Here is a 20,891-nt window from a genome sequence, read left to right as displayed (position 1 = left end):
GAGATGATGAAGGGAGGAGCAGGCTTGAGGGCATGGGGGTACGAGAGGAAACTGGAAGAGGGGCAGTGTGGAAGATAGCGAGGGAGTGTTGGGAGCAGATGAAGAAGAGGATGAGGAGGGGAAAGGTTCTGCAGGGGTGGGAAGAAGAGAGGGAGCAGTACTATAAGGACAGGGGTTGGACGGTAGACTGGGTGGAGAGGGTGAGGGAAAGGGGGGAGTTAAGGGGAAAGGAGTTGGTGCACAGGAAAAGAAGGATACAGGAGGAGAGGTGGAGGAGGATAGGGGACACTAGGTACAATAAATGGTACGGGAGGGTGAAGGGGGTGTGGGTGCCGGGGTATTTGAAGAAGAGGTGGGTGGAGAGTAGATGGCAGACGGTGGTAAGATTTAGATAAGGAAATGAGATGAGGGCGGGGACATACTGGGAGGAGAAAGAGAAAAGGACCGGGTAGGTGGGCAGGGGGCGGTAGTCGTGGGAGTATGTGTGGGAGGTGTGTACGGGCTGGGGTGAAGAGAGAGGGTGGCAGAAGCTGGTAATGGATGTGTTAGGGCAGGCTTGGGAATTAAGTGTACTTTTCGGCCGAGTTTCAGAAGCAGAGCACGTGAACCGCGCGTGGCGCGTTGACAAAACAAAAACGCATCGAAAATCGTGCTCTCTGGGACGATGTGGAAACCTATTGATACAATGTCGCTCCAATGCGCCACGCGCGGTTCGTATGGTACGGGCCTGAGGCGCTCCAAGCACCTAGGCCGTCGCGGGCGCCAAGACGCGCGGCGAGAGAAAAGAGGCGTTGCCTCTAAAAATCGGCCACCACGTTCACTTAATTCCCAAGCCTGTACTAGAGAGATAAGGGGGTCACGCGCAGTGAGCAGACTACCCTTTTTCTTCCTGCGTCCCTCCACGATGCGTATCGCCATTCCCCGCGAGTAATCTCGTGTGATTTTTTAATACAACAGCGAGTCGCTCAGGTTATATGAATTGAGAACAATACAGGGTGTAGTGAAGAAAAGAAAAACAAATTATTAATTAAAATAAAGCTTTAAAGTTTATCATATGGTAAATGCATTATATTGTTACAAATGTAATTTTTTATTTTTCATTAACTGTTTATGACAATATTGGCAATGGATTAAATTCATTCACATAGATCCATCCTGCATGATTTAAAAAAAGACGTAAGTTCATGCCTTCAATAATTTAGGTCATTAAAAATCATTTCTGAATGCGGGTTTCGTAAAAATCACCGAAAGCAGGGAACTTCGAAGATTTGTATTTTTTAAACAATTTCGAAACTAGAAAAATGAGTACTTAGCCCTCCCTAATTTTGTATGGACTACAATATATTTCAATATCATGAAAATTCGAGACCTCGAGGATTTGAGATAAGTATCTCATCTGCTTTTATTATCCACGCTGAGCGCAGTACACTCCAAACTTCCTTTGATGTGTGGAAGAAAAGCGACAACAGTCGGCTTAGGCCATGTGCCTTCGTCGGCATTCGCGAGTCGGGTCGCATGCGTCGAGTCACCACGAATGAAACGTCCAGGCAGCTTGGAGCGCCTCAGGCCCATACCACGTGAATCGCGCGTGGCGCATTAGGGCGACATTGTATCAGAGAGCACGATTGCGTTTTTGTTTTGTCAACGCGCCACGCGCGGTTCATGTGGGCTCGAGCACTACGGCCGTCGCGGGGGCCAAGACGCGCGGCGGCAGAAAGAGGGCGTTGCTGTTGAAACTCGGCCGTAAAGATCACTTAATTCCCAACCCTGCGTTAGGGGTTGCGGGAGAGAGGGAGGAGTGTATGAGGAGGATACAGGAACGGAGAGGAGCGGAGGGGTGAGTGAGGGGATGGGGGTGAATGGTGAATGAGCGGAAGCGGAGGTCCGAAAGGGGGTAGGGGATAGGGAGTAAAGGCTCGGACCGGGGCGGGGAGGAGATCCATGGGGGAGGGAGGGCGAGAGAGCGAGCGAGCGGTCGGGCGAGCGGGTGAGCAGGAGGGAGAGCTAGCGAGCGAGCGAGCGGTCGCACATAGGAGTATTTGTATAATAAAACCGGACAAAAATATTTTTTTTTTGCAATGTACATGTAAGGAAAACAGACATAATTAGGAGTTTATTACAAAATTATGCTGCCAAGAAAACTTTTAAAATATATATTTTATTCCCCGGTTGACACAGAAATATTATTGCTATATTACTGTAATATTGCAAAGTAATATTATCCAGATTGCATAATTTAGTTTTATTACTGTAATATTACTGTATTTGCCCTATTTTTTCAAGAAAATTGCTTGACCGTTTCTATAGAATTTGCAAGATCAATATAAAAAATTACTAAATTCAAAAATTTCATCGTTTTGGCTAACTACGTTTGGAGTAATAAAAACCAAGATGGCGGACGATTTTAATGTGATATTTAATTGATGCCAAGGTGACCACTCCCGTGAACGAACCGGATACCGCCAAGGGTGGCTTCACCACTGTGGGGAAGGCGAGGGCGAAGAAGAAGAGGGACCGGGCTCGACAACACAGGCGCCTAACCCAACAGCAGCATCGGCTACAATGGCAGCAGCAGCCGCAGCAGCAGCAACAGCAACAGCAACAGTGTCAGCCACAGCTCCTGCAGGTGAAACAGCAGGCGCAGACGCAAAGACAACTAGGGCAGCATTCCCCTAGGTGGCCCCGGGACCGCAAGTGGCCGGTTAGGAAGAGACCTGTGTTGTGTGGTTGCCAGGGCTGAGATTCTTCCCTAAGAATCTCCGTCGGTTGCCGTGGCTGTCCTCGGAAGGGTCGTCCTCCGGGGTCCGATAATTTTGGTGAAGGTGTCGGGAACGGGGATTCGGTCTGGATCGAAGGTATGGAATCTTTGCCGGTTTAAAAGTTGTAACTCACCGTAGAGTGAACAAGGATTTATTAAACTTGAGCTGACACTGGCGCGGCGATCACAGTAGTGATCGCTAATCGATTCGAAAAAGTGAGAGAGCGCGCCTCGTTTTGGGCGGCGGTTTATATATAGTCTTTTGGGTCGCGGTGGGGGCCTAATGGTTTCCGTCCGATGACCCGTGGCTGTGCAGCGTTCGATGATCATGCATCGTTTGCAGATTCCTTCGCCTAGCTGCACATCTTGTTGGTTCGATGTAAGTCAGTGGTTGTTTCACACATCCTCCCCCCCCCCCTTGGAAGAAGGGTGGCAGTATCGGGATAATTTTGTCCTATTTCTATGGTTCAGAGTCAATTCGGTACATAAGTTTTCCCGATTACAATGTTTTATACAATCGTTTCTTATTTCAGTTTCCTACTTGTACATTGAGTTCTGACCATGCTACTTTCGGTACCGGTATAGTATATATGGCTTGGGCCTCGCGTGTCGCCTGTTTTTTTCGATGGTTTACGAAGTATATTATAACTGTCAGCACTACCACTATTACAATTAATATTGTTGTGGCACTCGGGTACAATATGTGCCATATCGGTATGTTTACATGTTTTGTTTTTTCTGATATTTCGTTTTCGGCTTGGTTAAACTGTTTGTACAATTGTGAAAATTCTGAGGAGTCTTTTATGATTCTGTGTAGTTCAACATGTGTGAGGGGTTTCGTTCGCGTAGAGTGAACTAATCCTGCTATGTTTGGATCTGCGGTTATGTTGTAAAGTGTTGCTATTTTTATTACAAAGTCTTCTCACTTTACAATCGTCTTTCAGTGTGATAGTTCCCGAGTGTGTGATTTTTGTTTTGAACATTTGGCTATTGGTACATTGAATTGTGATCGTTTCCGGTTCGTGAGTCGCGTAAATCCATATCGCTGGTTGTGACGTGCGAATCCAGAGACGATTGCTCGCTGTTAAGTATTTTACTTCGTAGTTTTCGGGGAATTCATCCGTTGATTATAATCATAAGATAACCTCGCACTCGCGTGTCTCTGTTAGCTTATGTACGACCATCGGCTGTTCGCAATAATATTCGATTACTATTTTTTTACATTTTTGTAATTCCTGTTCTCTCGCGATTATATATTGATCGTCGTCCGCGTCGAGTATCATGATCGGCGAATGAGTGACTAACAATGCGTATATATTATCGCGTACATGTATTGGGACTGGGGTTGTCACTATTACGCTGTAAGTTTGGGAGGTTAGGAGTGGTACTTTTATTATGGTAGTGAGTGTGTGTCCTTCATAGTACGCTACGATTGATGATAAGCGCTCGATTAGGTGTGCGTTCTCTAACGTAAGTGCTGTGAGAAATGTGAGTCCGTCTGGTAATCGCGACACGGCTGTCTGTAACAATCTTACTATCTCCGCGTTTGATAGCACGCTTGGGTCTATGCTTCCGCTCTTTAGCTGACTGCAATATTCTTTTACGTCCCTTACGTCATCCGATCCGTTAAGTCTACTAGCAGCGAGTTCAATGTCGCGGAGTGGTCCACTAGGTCAGTACGTACTTTCTGCCGCGTAAGCTCCGTCTCAACTTGCACTCGCAGCTGTCTCGTCTGTTTTGCTAGTATTTTTTCGTTATCCTGTATCGTCTGTTCGATGTCGTGTAGGTGGTGTAAGGTATTGTTTGTAAGTTGTATTTGTCGTTTTATTGTTGTCTGTAATGCGTCTTGTTTACTGTCTATTTCCGCGAAATGCGCGTTTATTTCTTTCGAGTCGCTCGCGTCCATTGTTTCGAAAAGTGTTTTTGCTACTCACCCTATTCCGTCTATTAATCCTCTTCGTTTGTTTTGAGTATATGACGGCATTTCGTAAATGTGTTGTATCTGTTTGTTTAATTTTTCTGTTCGTTTTACCAAAATACGAAGGTAGTTTTGGCATGTGGATTTTAGTTCTATTATGTAAGCAGGTAAATTGCATAGGATTTTTACCTCTTCGATGTATGGCTTTAGTTTTTTGTATCTCCGTGTCAGCGGTTCCGTATCTAATCGTGTCACGATCTTCCACTTACTGGTGGCTAGATGTAAGTCGCCGGTGTGGGTAAAGTGAATCCCTGCGTTTTGTTTCGTGGGCTCAATTATGTATGGTAACGTGTCGCTAGTGGGCGCCGCCTGAGGATTTAGGCACTGCAGCCCGATGCACCGGTAACATGGAAGGTTGAATCTATCCCTTCCTAATTCCGTTTCGCGCATGTATATATATAGCGTCGCTCCGCGATTTTTCCTTGTTACCAATTAGTTGTGTTACTTATACATTCCATTCGCTATCGGCTGCTATGTTCTCGGATACTTTAAAAGCTGTAACTATCTTTTCCTTTTCTGTTATTGTCTGTTTCTCTTCCTTGTATGCAAAAAAAAATTATGTCTTATCTCTTTGTCGTTTTTATAATTAGTGGTGCGCTAAACATCTTATCGTGGGATACATATACATCCGCGAGATGTGCAGCATCCGATTGAGGTAGGCCTTGGAGCGTTGGCACCTGGATATGTTATGGGAAGAAGGGTATCCCGAGTGGGCCTGTAGTAGCGACCACTTCGGACTGTGCCGGCTGTTTGATCTTGAGTCTTCGGAGGTAGAAGTGAGTGTTTTCGGTTTATTGTGTTTTTACTATATTTTTCTTTATCTGTTGTCTTATTGGTTATTTCCTCTGTTACAAGAGGAGGATTGGGGCCAATTTAACATGTAGTGTAATTGATATATTTTAATCTATTTCGTATCTTGAAGGTATTTTACCTTCTCTCTGTGTTTACCCAATCACTTTCCTTTATCTCGGTTTCCTCTCTCCCGCCTGTAGCGTTTAAGAATTTTCTATTCTATAAAGTGTTGATTTCTTTTCTATTATTATATATGAGCCTTCTCATTTCGCGTCTAGTTTTTTTTATCTTCCTGTTCTCACGGTCTCGTCGTATAATAATACTTTATCGCCTATTTTGAATTGGATTTCCTTAGTTTTCTTGTCGTATGTAGCTTTTGAACGTTGTTTCGCGTCTAATAGCTTTGCTCGCGCTACTTCATTCGAGGCCCTTAGTCTTTCCCTGGCCTCCTGCGTGTAACCGTCGTAATTATAGGTAAGATTAGGCGTGATTTTTAGTGCGGTCGGTAGTTCCGCTTTCTGTCCATAGACTAGCTGGTGAGGGGTGTAGCCAGTCGCGGTATGGGAGGTGGTATTATACGTAAACATTGCGTAGGGTAACCATTTATCCCAGTCAGAATGGTCGCTATCTATGTAATGTTTCAGGTACTCTACAAATGTCCTGTGAGATCTTTCGGGTGCTCCGTTTGATTCAGGGTGGTACGCTGTTGTTTGTATTTTTGATATTTTTAATAGTTTGCATGTATCTTTAAACATTTCCCCTACGAAATTGGCTCCCTGATCCGTTAGGATTTTATCTGGTGTCCCATGTTCGCAGATTATTCTGGTTACGAAAGCTTCTGCTATCGTTCTCGCTTCTTGGTCCGGAAGGGGTAGTGTTTTACTGAATTTCGTGAGATGGTCCTGGAATGTTGGGATATATCTATTCCCTAGGTTGTTTATCGTGAGGGGCCCTACAATATAAAGTAAGGCCGTCTCGAACGGTCGAGTAGGTGTGTCGGATATCACCATTGGCGCTTTTGTCCTCTTACTCATTTTATTTTTCTGGCACTATGTGCATTTTTGGATGTATTCCTCTATGTACTTATCCATTCCCGTCCATTTGTACCTTTGTTTTATTCTTTGAGCTGTGAGTTGGATTCCTTGATGTCCGCCCAAGGGTGCTAAGTGGTATTCGTACAGTATTTGTTGTTTGTCCTTTTCAGATTTTACCCCGATTATGCTTGTCCTTTGGTTTGTTTTTTTCAGCGCAATCTGCTTCTTGGCTTCGTATTACATTTACGTTTCTACTAAGCGCGTCTGCGTTTGTATTGGTTTTTCCTGCTTTATGTATTATCTCGTAGTCGTGTTCGGCTAATTGTATTCGCCAGCGAATCAATCTTGAGCCGCGGTCTTGTACTTTGAATAACCATACCAATGCCTTGTGGTTTGTTACCACCTTGAAGTGAGTACCGTACCCGTAGGGTCGAAACTGTTTCGTTGCCCAGATGATTTCGAGTAATTCTTTTTCAGCTGTGTTATAGTTTCTCTCTGCTTTATTCAATACCTTGCTCGCGTATGCTATCGGACGGTCCTCTCCTATTTCTTCTTGCGATAGTATCGTGCCTATCGCTATGTAGGTTGTAACTATGAATTCTTTTGAAAGACAATTTTTCTTTTGTTAGAAAATTTTTTAGCGTTTCAAACGCGTATTGCTGTTCTGTTGGCCAGACGAACTCCGTTTTGTCGCTGGTTAATTGTGATAAGGGTTTTGCAATTTTTTAATATTGTGGGATGAACCTTCGGTAATATCCCGCTAATCCTAGGAAGGATTGTAATTCTTTTAGTTTCTTCGGCACGGGGTACTGTTCCACCGCCCGAGTTTTTTCTTGGTCTGGTTTTATTCCCTCAGGTGTTATTATGTGTCCCAGAAATCCTACTTCCTTACATAGGAATGAGCATTTTTCTGGCTGTAGTTTCAGATTGTATGCTTGTAGTTTTTTCATCACCCTTCGCAACCGTGCATTATGTTCCTTTATGGTGGCCCCGTGTATCACTATGTGATCCAGGTAGACGAAACAGTCTATTCCCTGTAGCCCCATGAGTACGGTGTTCATCAACCTTTGGAACGTTGCTGGTGCATTTCTCAACCCAAAGGGCATGCGGTTGAACTCGAAATGTCCTTGTGGTGTGGAGAATGCCGTTTTGGCTTTGTCTCTGTCGTCCATGGGTATCTGGTAATACCCCGACGCGAGATCTAACGTGGTGAAGTACTGTGCTTTCCCTAACTGGTCAAGTATATCTGTGACATTTGGCAGTGGGTACGAATTACCCATTGTGGCTTCGTTTACTTTTCTGAAATCTACAACTACGCGTTTTGTTTTTACGTTTCCTTCTGCACCTGACTTTTTTGGGACTACCAATAGTGGCGCGTCCCACGAGCTAGAGCTGTGTTGTACTATTCCGTCCTCTAGCATTTGATCTACCTGCTTCTTGACTTCGTGCTTATGCGTTTCGGGTAACCTGTATGGTTTAACATTGTAGGGGATCGTTCCTTCCTTTAGGGGTATTCGATGCGAGGTCGTATTCGTGGTCGTCAGACGGTCGCCTGCTAAGTGGATAGTATCGCAAAATTCTCTGCCGATTTCTTCCATGCTATTTTTTTCTTCGCTATTCAAGTGGCTTAATTTTATCATTTCTAATATTCGGTTTACACGAGTCGTCAGCGATTCCTTTCCTATTGTTGCGCGGAATGCCGCGACAGTGGAATGCACCATCGCTGTCACGTTGCCTGGTACCTCGGTTAATTCTATGCGCGGTAATCGAAACGTACGCGAATTATTTGTCAGGTTTTACTAAGCACTCGCCCAGGAATATTCAATCTTCTAATTCTCGTTTCTCTACTATTCCTTCTTTCTCGCCGTCTATGTCTATTTCTATTATAGTTTGCGCGCGCGGAGCAAGCGTGATGTCGTTTTGGGCCAGGAGGGTTTTCCAAGGCTGACCTTTAATCGTGAGTGATCGCGTTTTGTACAGGATTCCAGCCTCATGTTGTTTAAGGAAATCTACCTGTATTATCCCTTGGGCGTCCTTCAACGTGCCGTACTCAATTATGTATAAGGGGTGTTTAATTTCTCGTTCCCCAATTTGGAATGTTTCCCTAGTGTTTCTATCGCTTCTCCCGACAGGGCTATTAGCTGTACATCACTTTCTTCCCATTCTATGTTGTCTCTAACGCATGATCTATTTATTATCGATAACGTCAGCTGCTGAATCTATTATCATCCTGACTACGTCATCTTTGGTTTCCTTTATTTCTACCTGTATTTCGTCTGAGCCGAACTCGCGTGTCTCGCCCGTTTGTGTTCATGTTGTCGCTATCCGCATAGGTTTTTGGTTCGCTTCACGACTATAGCGTTGCTCATTAGAGGGGAAGGGAAGGGTCGGCCCTCTCGGTTGCGAGTGTGCTGGGTTGGCATTGTAGGCTCGCCGTCCTTGTTCGCCTTGCGCGGTGACTTCGTTTATTTTTTTTTCTATTTCCGGTATCCGGATAAATCTTGCGCGGGCCATCTCCATTACTCTGATTATTTTTCCAGCAATCCCTAGTGAGATGTCCCGATCTCTTACAAGTATGGCAGTAGCGCTGAGCATCACTGCTCGCGGAACTCGTGCCACGGTTTATTGCTGATGCTGCGGACCGCTTCTTGATAAAGTGCTCCTCCTCTATAGCTATTGATATCGCCTCTTGTAATGCGACTGTCCTCCTAGATTTGACCAGCATTTTCAGGTCGTAGCGAAGTCCTTCTTGAAAAAGGGTATGTGCCAGCCGTTTATATGTTTCAATGGTCGCTGTTTGTTCTACCGGCGTGTCCTTTTCGTCTAGCCCTACCTCAATTAATTCGTTAAGCAATTGGGCCAATCGGTTCCCGTACGAGTGAGCATCTTCGTCCGTTTCTAGGCTACATTTCAAAAGTTCCATCAGTACGGTCGTGTCCGTACGCGCTGGCTTATAAATTGAATTCAGTACATATTCTAGGTCTTGGAACGTCCGAATGTCCCGTGTTCGTACTTCTAATCACGCTGTACCGATTAACCTAGTCGTCTTTATTCCGCTTAGTATCTAAGCTCTGTGCGCAGGGGTTTTGAAGGATCTTAACACATATCTGGCGGAGTCGAGGAAGATTACTAGTTTCTGGCTCTTTGTCCCGTCAAATTTAGGTATCATTTTTAATCCGGCAAAGGCCCGTCGTTCGTCCAATTTTATCGGATCGTCGAATGGTTCCTCTGTCCCGAGTGTGGGGGGTACGAAAAGGCTAGCTCGTCTAGGTTCGTCATCGATAATCGCATTCTTTCTATTTCTTCTTCTACATTTCTGGGCATAACCCGTATGTCCCGTCGCGTTGACGTCCGGTACGTTGGTCAGTCTCTGCTATTGCCTGTACACATTCCTGTAGCAGTCGTAACGACTGTTCGATCGTGGACATTTTAACTACAGATTGCTCTACCGCTGTGAATCTAGCTTCGGGATTCGCATTTCCCGAATTGGTTTCTACTCTGGGGATTTCTACTAGCGGAGGTTCGACTCTCGGGGTGCCTGTGCCCGAGGGTCCTCCTAGCTGTTGCCCTACAGGGGATCTATGGATCATGTTCTGTGCTTGTCTTTAGATCAGACTGAATACGTCGCTGTCGTAGGAGGTGTGCGTGTACCCGCTGGCGTTGGTGCACGTCTCGCCTGAAGTGTTTTTTACTGCGGGAGGGAGTAGGCTCGGATCTAAATCCTCAAAAGGGAAAAGTCGTTCCCAAACTACGCGTCCGTCGGGGCCTAGCGACCTATGTAAGATTTCAACTATAGAACTATCGTGTCTTAGTGGCTGATTCCGACCGGCTATTGCGCTCTCGTTAAGCTCGAGGATCGCGTCGACCGCAGCCGCGTACTCTTCTAGGTATGTCTAAGTATTGTCCTAGCGGCCGTGTTACGCCATATATGGTCATGACAAAGAAGTTGGAAACGAGAGCCGCATGGAGGGCCTTCGCAGGGTGCTGTAATGAAATTATACAGATTAAGCAGGAGCACGAAAAACTACTTGAAAGGAGCGGTAGTGAGGTGTGCGATCCGCTTTTGGACATCGCTCGATTATTTACTTAGCTGTAGTTTTCTCCTTTTTAATTACTAAGGTAGGCTTAATACTTATGCATAATCCGCATCCACACGTTGTAATGTGGATGTGGACGTATGAATAGTAACGCTCCGGGTCCGGATGGCCGGTCTTTGGATGTGTCTTAGATTGGTTGTGGGTGTGGGTGTGTGCTCTGAGTGCCATAATCACCGGGGTACCGGTGACGGTAACGGGAATTGGCATGTATGTGTGAATAGATGCATGAGGAGGAGTTTCGAGGCGAAAAGTGTGGCGCGCAAGAAAGCACCACAGTCCTGCCCGCGCGCTAGAAAGCACCACAGTCCTGCCTGCGTGCCAGAAAGCACCACAGTCCTGCCCGCGCGCCAGAAAGCACCACGGCCAAACCTCGACTCCAGAAGAGTTTACATAAGAGACAGATAAGGTAGTTAGAAAAGGGAAACGGCACTTGAAACCAAGGGTCCGGCGTGGCGCGTAGATTTCCGACAGTGCGGAAATCCTGAGCCGCGCGCTGAGCCTGGCAGCCAAGCCTCTGCGAGCCGCTACAAGTGGTAGGAAGCGAAAACGAATTTTTTAAAGCCAAACAATTAAATATACCTATTTACTTCCAACTTTGTGGCTTCATTTGTCAATCTTTAGGGAATATGGAAAAAAAATTGTATGCGAAAATAGTGGTTATATCTGGAGTTACAGGGCTTAAAATAGAGCACCTTACAAAATGCACATGCATACTGATAGTATAAAATCAGCCGTTGTAGAAGTCTGAAATAGAAAATTTTAAAATTTGTGTAATCTGTATGAGTGTGGCTACCGCCCGAACTAGAATAAATGGGACATGCTGAAAATTTAAAAGAAAATGGCTTATTTATGACATAAATACTTTTAAAAAACACGTCACTGTTTAAGATTAATAAAGAAAGCTCCACGTTCCTTCAAGCTGTCGATACGTAGTACTATTTCAAAGCAGATAGCATCTACTAACAACCCTGTAAAGATACGCTACTATTTTTTGCTACTTTACCTGTTATTCATAAAACACAGGAGTGTGCTGTGCATGAGATTTCGCAGAAATTCACAGCATCGGCATTTCTCGCTATTTTTGCATACTTTCAAATTTAACAAATTTATAGGTATAATTTCATGTCATGTAAATGATTCGCACTTATTTACTAATAGTTATATAACATTCCTCTTTGTGCGGACGTTATATTGCCACGTACTCTTGAGTCGAGGTTTCCAGTCGGGAAAAATTGTGGTGCTTACCAAAAAAGATGCCACCAATATTGCAATTGAAAACTATTATCCACAATCAATACGCCTCGCGGAGACAAGACACACGAAGAGAAAGGGTAGACCATTGACCGCGCATGAATCCGCCTGCGTCGTCCTCCCTTCAAATTAAAGACGACTCCCTTATGTCTCGAGTATAAACACGCGTTGGAATATGAAAACAAAAGGTCGCTTGACGTATGCGTTGCTAGAGAAAGTAAGCCGTACGAAGGAGATTATATTATACCTAATCAGAGCTGCATTCCTTGCAGTTTACCCCTCTTCTTGCACCGAATCATCGCGCGTCCTTCTCTTTGATATTCGAGCACGTGAATAGACTCGAGCGATAAGGGATCCCTTTGTAATTTGAAGGAAGGACGGCGGCGCAGGCGGGACACCGCGCGCGCAAACTACCTGTTCCCCGGTCCCTACACGAAGGGTATTGGCCGTTTTACATCAGGTGTTTCTGAAAATATACTAGCAGTGGCTTGCTGATGTCGAGAACAAGAACCGTTTACGGAAACCAAACGCTGCGCAAATCATTTTTCACCCTTTCTTAAGGGGTCACCCTACCTTGACGGCCTAAAAAGGAGCGCGATATTTGGGAATTTTTTAAGAAACCCACAAATTATATTAATTGATAACTTTATGCCTATATTTGTAAAAATTTAGGCATTATTTAAACAAAATTTAAAAAAAAACGGTACCTAAATCTTTAAACGCGTTTTTCTGAAAACGATGTTTTTCGAATTTGTTAGCATGATATCTGAAAAACCAATCACCGGACTTACTTTAAACTTGGCATATATCTTCAGTAGATGTCCCATTCTCGCCGGTACTAAAACTAAGCCGGTTGTTACGAAATTAGACTTTTGCGACTTAAAAAAACAGCAAATTTGTTGGCAGAAATCGATGTCCGTTTTAGAAACTGCCATTTTTTTTTTAATTTTCAGCATTTCTCATTTATTCTAGTTCGGGCGGTAGCCACACTCATACAGATTACACAAATTTTAAAATTTTCTATTTCAGACTTCTACAACGGCTGATTTTATACTATCAGTATGCATGTGCATTTTGTAAGGTGCTCTATTTTAAGCCCTGTAACTCCAGATATAACCACTATTTTCGCATACAATTTTTTTTCCATATTCCCTAAAGATTGACAAATGAAGCCACAAAGTTGGAAGTAAATAGGTATATTTAATTGTTTGGCTTTAAAAAATTCGTGTTCGCTTCCTACCACTTGTAGCGGCTCGCAGAGGCTTGGCTGCCAGGCTCAGCGCGCGGCTCAGGATTTCCGCACTGTTGAAAATCCACGAGCCACGCCGAACCCTTGGTTTCAAATGCCGTTTTCCTTTTCTAACTACCTTATCCGTCTCTTATGTAAACTCTTCTGGACTTGAGGCTTGGCGCGCGGGCAGGACCGTGGTGCTTTCTGGCGCGTGGGCAGGACTGTGGTGCTTTCTGGCGCGCGGGCAGTACTGTGGTGCTTTCTTGCGCGCCACACTTTTCCGAACGCGCCACGCAAGAGCGCGGGTGAAAAATTTGAACCGCATCACGCACAATCAGAAGACTACCCCCTTTCTTCAAAACATCTTGCATATTACATGTCTTCAGCATTTATCTTACATATAACATCACTTGCATAGCTATGTGTATTTATTGTCTATCAATATTAGTTTTTATATTAAAACAAGCAATGACTTGGTAATTATTGCCGTCAATAGTAATAATTATGATCGTCACAACAGTGAATGTATTAACTGCAATTTCATTTGCCATCACATTGCCGGGGAAACATTTGGACACTTTTTAATGTACCCTTGTAAAATTTTACAGTCGTTATAACTGAGTCATAAACCATTTCCATAATTTGTAGCACCTTCAGGTCAACCAAATGTACCTTCGTAAAAACAGATGTGTCCTACAGTAACAGTATATCGAGGAATTCATATACTTTTCGCGAATTTATATCGCGATCGTGTCTTGCCAATCATTTCGCAGATCGATAATATTCATCGAACAGGTAGTATACAATACACCACTACGGTGGATCGTGGAAAAAAACATGTGGATGGAGTCGACGCACAGTGGGACAGATCGGATCGAAACGCGGCACTAAGTCCTTTTACAAAAATATCGCCATACTGCAATTTTTTTTTTTACAGGTAGTTAATTGCACATTTGGGTCATAATGTAACATGATTGTTTTTCACATTCATTAATTTTTAACGCGTCTACACGGTTTTGAAGAGCACAACCTGGAAACTCGTCAGAAATAGTATTGTTATTTATAATTTTGTTGCTTGCTTATTTCGACTAATTTTTTGCGGGATTGAGTGGTGAGGTATGTATTTGAAGTGTGCCAAATTTGATTTCGATATCTCTGATATTTTTGGAATTATACCTTACTGAATTTCCCAATCTTCATTGTTTATTTTCAACGGGAATTCAGTGGAGTTCAGTGTTCAGTGTAGATATGCGGTTAATAAGAAGGTACAGAGTCGTGATCTACATCAATATTTTTTTCTGAATTGCTTCGCAACATTCCAATTTTATAAAATTGTATCCTTGTTTTATGTTCTTAACACAATTCTTTCTATTATGCAAAGGTTTAAAGTCATCTTAGAGGCCATATCAAGCGGCCGCGAGATTGACATAAAGAAATTTGAAGTTTATTGCAGAGGTACAGCCAAGCTATACAGGGTGTCCCACTAAGGAGTGGACAGCGCGATGTCTCTTAAAGTATTATCGATAAAAATATAAAAAAAATAGGGAATTGCATGGTTCGAGGTGGCCCATTTATGAGCGCGAACGAATTTTGTTTTCGATTATTATTTTAAAAGATACGATGGTCAAGTTCGGTTTTTCAAATGGAACTATTTTTTTTTGAAGACCTGAGTTGATAGTGCGTTCCAAGACAAATTCAATAAGCTTTAATGTATACACTTTATTTCCACTGGTTTTTAAGATATTGCGCTTGCAAATTTACTGATTTTCACTGCAAGAAACCCCTCTGGAATGGCAAAAACCGGGGGCGGTCTTACTGGCGCCACGGGTGGCACTGCCTGTTGAAATGGATACTTACCTGCCAAAGGTCTACGCCAGAAATGTCAGGCCCAAAGGCTGGACAATTCTTTTCCGTCAGAAATGCTACTTAGGTAGGTACATCTGCGGTATCGAGAAGCGCATCGTTATTTTTATTTCGCACTTGCTTCTACGCTCGGATGGCCGGTTCTTTTGGGAGGGATGCAAGTTGGATTGGTTAGGTTAGGAGGAGTGAAAGTTGCTAGACTAAATTTCAACCATAGGGAGCAGATTGTATCAGAACCAATCGGATTTGCATCCCTCACAAACGGCTGCTCTCTTGAAGAGGCCTTCGTCACAGCAATACCCTCCTAACGTAACCAATCCAACTTGCATCCCTCCCAAAAGAACCGGCCATCCGAGCGTAGAAGCAAGTGCGAAATAAAAGTAACGATGCGCTTCTCGACACCGCAGATGTACCTACCTAAGTAGCATTTCTGACGGAAAAGAATTGTCCAGCCTTTGGGCCTGCCATTTCTGGCGTAGACCTTTGGCAGGTAAGTATCCATTTCAACAGGCAGTGCCACCCGTGGCGCCAGTAAGACCGCCCCCAGTTTTTGCCATTCCAGAGGGGTTTCTTGCAGTGAAAATCAGTAAATTTGCAAGCGCAATATCTTAAAAACCAGTGGAAATAAAGTGTATACATTAAAGCTTATTGAATTTGTCTTGGAACGCACTATCAACTCAGGTCTTCAAAAAAAAATAGTTCCATTTGAAAAACTGAACTTGACCATCGTATCTTTTAAAATAATAATCGAAAACAAAATTCGTTCGCGCTAATAAATGGGCCACCTCGAACCATGCAATTCCCTATTTTTTTATATTTTTATCGACAATACTTTAAGAGATATCGCGCTGTCCACTCCTTAGTGGGACACCCTGTATATTCGTTTATATTCATGGCATCCAATGACCCCAATAGTACACAAAATACTAATTCATGGGCCATTAGTAGTGGAAACGCTTTATTACTAATCGGACAATTATCCGAGGAAGCGGCAGAAGCACGAAACAAACATATTCGTTCGTTTCGTTTATATCATGCCAGGAAATTTTCATGGGAAGAATGCAACGGGGATGTTTTAAACAGGTACGATTGCATATCGATACCATGGCTTATGGCATGGCACGTGTTACAACTGATTTTAACAATTGACGATTACTCATTTACTTTAAATATAAATAGGCTTTTACTCACTTCTGACCCACTGATCTCCAGTATTCGGAAGAGGTCAAATAAAAAATCGGAACCGTTCTTAAGAGAAACGAGGAAATTATTTGTTCCGAAAGAATCCTCTGATGATGAGGACAAAGATGAAGATGAGAGCGAAGATGAAGATGAAGAATGCTGAAGTAATTCAGAAAAGTAAGATAAGCACTTCAGTATGGAGCAAGACAGGACTCCCGCTTTTACCCCAAATCTATGATAAGTACCTTTCACTGCTTACATTAATAAAATATCATATTATGTTTTCTGTTGTACATGTTTCTAATGTTACGAAGTTTAATACAACCAGGTGTGCAGCTAACATTAGAGAACAGGAAATCAACGAAGACGTAAAAAGAAATAGAAATGTATTTACCGAAGGGTGCTTGTAATATTTGTTAACATAAATTAAAATATGTTTGTTAAATAATTTTGAAGTAACGTAAATAAAGATTTTATAACTATTAAATTTTATATGATTTAAATGTTCCCCATAAACATATTTACAAATACAGTTAAGGGGGTAGACACGTCACGGGACCTGGCCGATTCGGCAGGTCGGTATTACAGCATTTTTTTCTGCACAGAAATGGTAATACCGATAGATCGACGATTACCCGTTGAACGCGAGTGGGAGCTGTTTGCTATTTCTGTATTCTATTCTGAATAAGGAAAGAAATTCTGAGCTGTTCCGTTATACTTATAAAAATTTAAACGGAAAGTCGGCTGGTACTGTAAACGTAGAAAATTCATTGTACATTTTAATTACTTGAAATGTGCTTATGCTACAATATTCTACGTTAGCAGTAAGGAATTCTAAGTGAAAAGGGAAAATAGATGAGGGAATGTCCCCAGAAAATGAAATTTGTTAGGTTAGACATTTTTTTACTAGGAAAGCACCGAAACAAAACATGAAATACACTTATTACACGTCCTCGGCAGAAAGCAGTTATCAACAAACATTATATATACAAAATTGTATTGAATGTTGAATTGGGCTAGTGAAAATGCGCAGACTGGATGCGCGTGATTATTATGTGGTCGGCTCCTCGAAGTGACAGAAAATATAACCTAATTGCTATACCCGATTTCCTAAAGATACTGTTGTGACGTAAGAATAATATTTTGAAAGGATGATAAAATGTTCACAAATGTTTCGTAAAAGAACGAAATGGCCACTAAACATTTGTTGTCATATACCATATACTTAGGTTATATTTTCTGTCACTTCGAGGAGCTGACCACATAATAATCACGCGCATCCAGCCTGCGCATTTTCAGTAGCGGATTTCATGAACGAATTCTGAACTGGAATAATTATGAAACACAATGTTTACGGGGTTTATTACTATTTTATGATGCTTCAATTCCTTTAATGTTCCTGTCCATATAACCGTTGGCTATTAACAAATAATATAAAAAAGGTACACAAAAATATTGGGATGGCTTAGTGCACACATATTATATGTCTACTTTTTACGAAATTTGAGTTTTTATATGCAAGAAATAGTGCTTGACTGTTTATGCTGCATAAAAATAACATTTTTATCTTTTTTATAAATTCATAAAAAATTATACTTTGTTTATTGTATGTCCCTAAATTTATTATGCTGAGTGCACAAATGTTGTGTGTCCATGCCAGAGGATGAAAATAGTCTTGGAAAAATATGACAATAAATAAAAAAAATTTAAAGTCTTCCTATATCTACCGCGAATTACTTTTTTAATTCCTGTTACTTTAAAAATAAATATAATATTGAAGTGAGATTATTTCCAGTATTATTCCTTTCATTCATTTTTATATAATATCATTCAGTATAGTATGTCCTCCTCTGTACTTGGTTACAATAGCATGTCCAACTTCCAAGCATTATTGGCGAGTTATTATTATAATATTGCAGATTCTAACTTATACTACTAATTACATACTTTCAGTGATACCTATATTACAATAATGCAAAAAGTATTTATGTAATTATAAAGTACCATTGAATGTTTGAACCTGCTTTTCTCAAAAAACGCTAAAAGTGGACATACAATATGTGTGCACTAATTGTAAGCCATCGATGTACAATAGGAATTTTTTTTTAATGTAGGTTAGTCCGTTGTTGTTCTAACTGCCTGAATTACTATGACATAAATACGACAGCGATTTCAAGTGTTGTATATGTAACGATAAAAGCGTTAATTTAGTAAATGTATACAATTCCCAGCAGTTCCTATGTCAATGTATGCCTAAAATGAATATAACCTAACCTACAATCGTCCGAAAATGCATGCATTGACTCCATCATGCTTTTATTGTGGCTCGTATATCCAGCTATCGCTTCAGTTTTGCTATGAATCCACGTTGACAGTCCTCCCTAGTAGGCGCCATCTCGTATTCTAAAAATTTTCGCCAGATTTTGGCCAATATATCAGGAGAACATGAACTGGAAAGAGATATACTAAATTTCAGCTTCAAAGGCAACGCCCTAAAGTTTCAAATCAGAGGCGCAGGCCTTTCAAGAGGCATTCGAAAATTCTGCGTCTCTTCTTTAAACAGTCCCTGTCTCGAAACATCTGCGCCACTTCTCGCTCTTTGATTTGCTCTCCGGAGCCGTTACTTTGTGCCATCTCTTTCGACGGCATGTTCTCCTGCTTCAAAGCCCAATTTTGTGAATTCTGTGAATTTTCGCCAGATTTTGGCCAATATATCAGGAGAACATGAAGTGGAAAGAGTTATACTAAATTTCAGCTTCAAAGCACCGCCTTAAAGTTTCAAATCAGAGGCGCAGGCCTTTCAAGAGGCGTTCGAAAATTCTGCGTCTCTTCGTTAAACAGTCACTGTCTCGAAACATCTGCGCCACTTCTCGCTCTTTGATTTGCTCTCCGGAGTCGTTACTTTGTGCCATCTCTTTCGACGGCATGTTCTCCTGTTACAAAGCCCAATTTTGTGCATTTTGAAAATTTTCGCCAGATTGTGGCCAATATATCAGGAGAACATGAAGTGGAAAGAGGTACACTAAATTTCAGCTTTAAAGGCATCGCCTTAAAGTTTCAAATGAGAGGCGCAGGCCTTTCAAGAGGCGTTCGAAAATTCTGTGTCTCTTCGTTAAACAGTCACTGTCTCGAAACATCTGCGCCACTTCTCGCTCTTTGATTTGCTCTCCGGAGCCGTTACTTTGTGCCATCTTTTTCGACGGCATGTTCTCCTGCTTCAAAGCTCAATTTTGTGAATTCTGTGAATTTTCGCCAGATTTTGGCCAATATATCAGGAGAACATGAAGTGGAAAGAGTTATACTAAATTTCAGCTTCAGAGGCATCGCCTTAAAGTTTCAAATCAGAGGCGCAGGCCTTTCAAGAGGCGTTCGAAAATACTGCGCCTCTTCGTTAAACAGTCACTGTCTCGAAACATCTGCGCCACGTCTCGCTCTTTGATTTGCTCTCCGGAGCCGTTACATTGTGCCATCTCTTTCGACGGCATGTTCTCCTGCTTCAAAGCCCAATTTTGTGAATTCTGTGAAGTTTCGCCAGATTTTGGCCAATATATCAGGAGAACATAAAGTGGAAAGAGGTATACTAAATTTCAGCTTCAAAGGCATCGCCTTAAAGTTTCATATCAGAGGCGCAGGCCTTTCAAGAGGCGTTCGAAAATTCTGCGTCTCTTCGTTAAACAGTCACTGTCTCGAAACATCTGCGACACTTCTCGCTCTTTGATTTGCTCTCCGGAGCCGTTACTTTGTGCCATCTCTTTCGACGGCATGTTCTCCTGCTTCAAAGCTCAATTTTGTGAATTCTGTGAATTTTCGCCAGATTTTGCCCAATATTACAGGAGAACATAAAGTGGAAAGAGGTACACTAAATTTCAGCTTTAAAGGCATCGCCTTAAAGTTTCAAATCAGAGGCGCAGGCCTTTCAAGAGGCGTTCGAAAATTCTGCGTCTCTTCGTTAAACAGTCACTGTCTCGAAACATCTGCGCCACTTCTCGCTCTTTGATTTGCTCTCCGGAGCCGTTACTGTGTGCCATCTCTTTCGACGGCATGTTCTCCTGTTACAAAGCCCAATTTTGTGCATTCTGAAAATTTTCGCCAGATTGTGGCCAATATATCAGGAGAACATGAAGTGGAAAGAGGTATACTAAATTTCAGCTTCAAAGGCATCGCATTAAAGTTTCAAATCAGAGGCGCAGGCCTTTCAAGAGGCGTTCGAAAATTCTGCGTCTCTTCGTTAAACAGTCACTGTCTCGAAACATCTGCGCCACTTCTCGCTCTTTGATTTGCTCTCCGGAGTCGTTACTTTGTGCCATCTCTTTCGACGGCATGTTCTCCTGTTACAAAGCCCAATTTTGTGCATTTTGAAAATTTTCGCCAGATTGTGGCCAATATATCAGGAGAACATGAAGTGGAAAGAGGTACACTAAATTTCAGCTTTAAAGGCATCGCCTTAAAGTTTCAAATGAGAGGCGCAGGCCTTTCAAGAGGCGTTCGAAAATTCTGTGTCTCTTCGTTAAACAGTCACTGTCTCGAAACATCTGCGCCACTTCTCGCTCTTTGATTTGCTCTCCGGAGCCGTTACTTTGTGCCATCTCTTTCGACGGCATGTTCTCCTGCTTCAAAGCTCAATTTTGTGAATTCTGTGAATTTTCGCCAGATTTTGGCCAATATATCAGGAGAACATGAAGTGGAAAGAGTTATACTAAATTTC

This window comes from Andrena cerasifolii, chromosome 3 (assembly GCF_050908995.1).
Source record: "Andrena cerasifolii isolate SP2316 chromosome 3, iyAndCera1_principal, whole genome shotgun sequence".
NCBI lineage: Eukaryota > Metazoa > Arthropoda > Insecta > Hymenoptera > Andrenidae > Andrena > Andrena cerasifolii.
Note: the sequence above shows the minus strand (reverse complement) of the source record.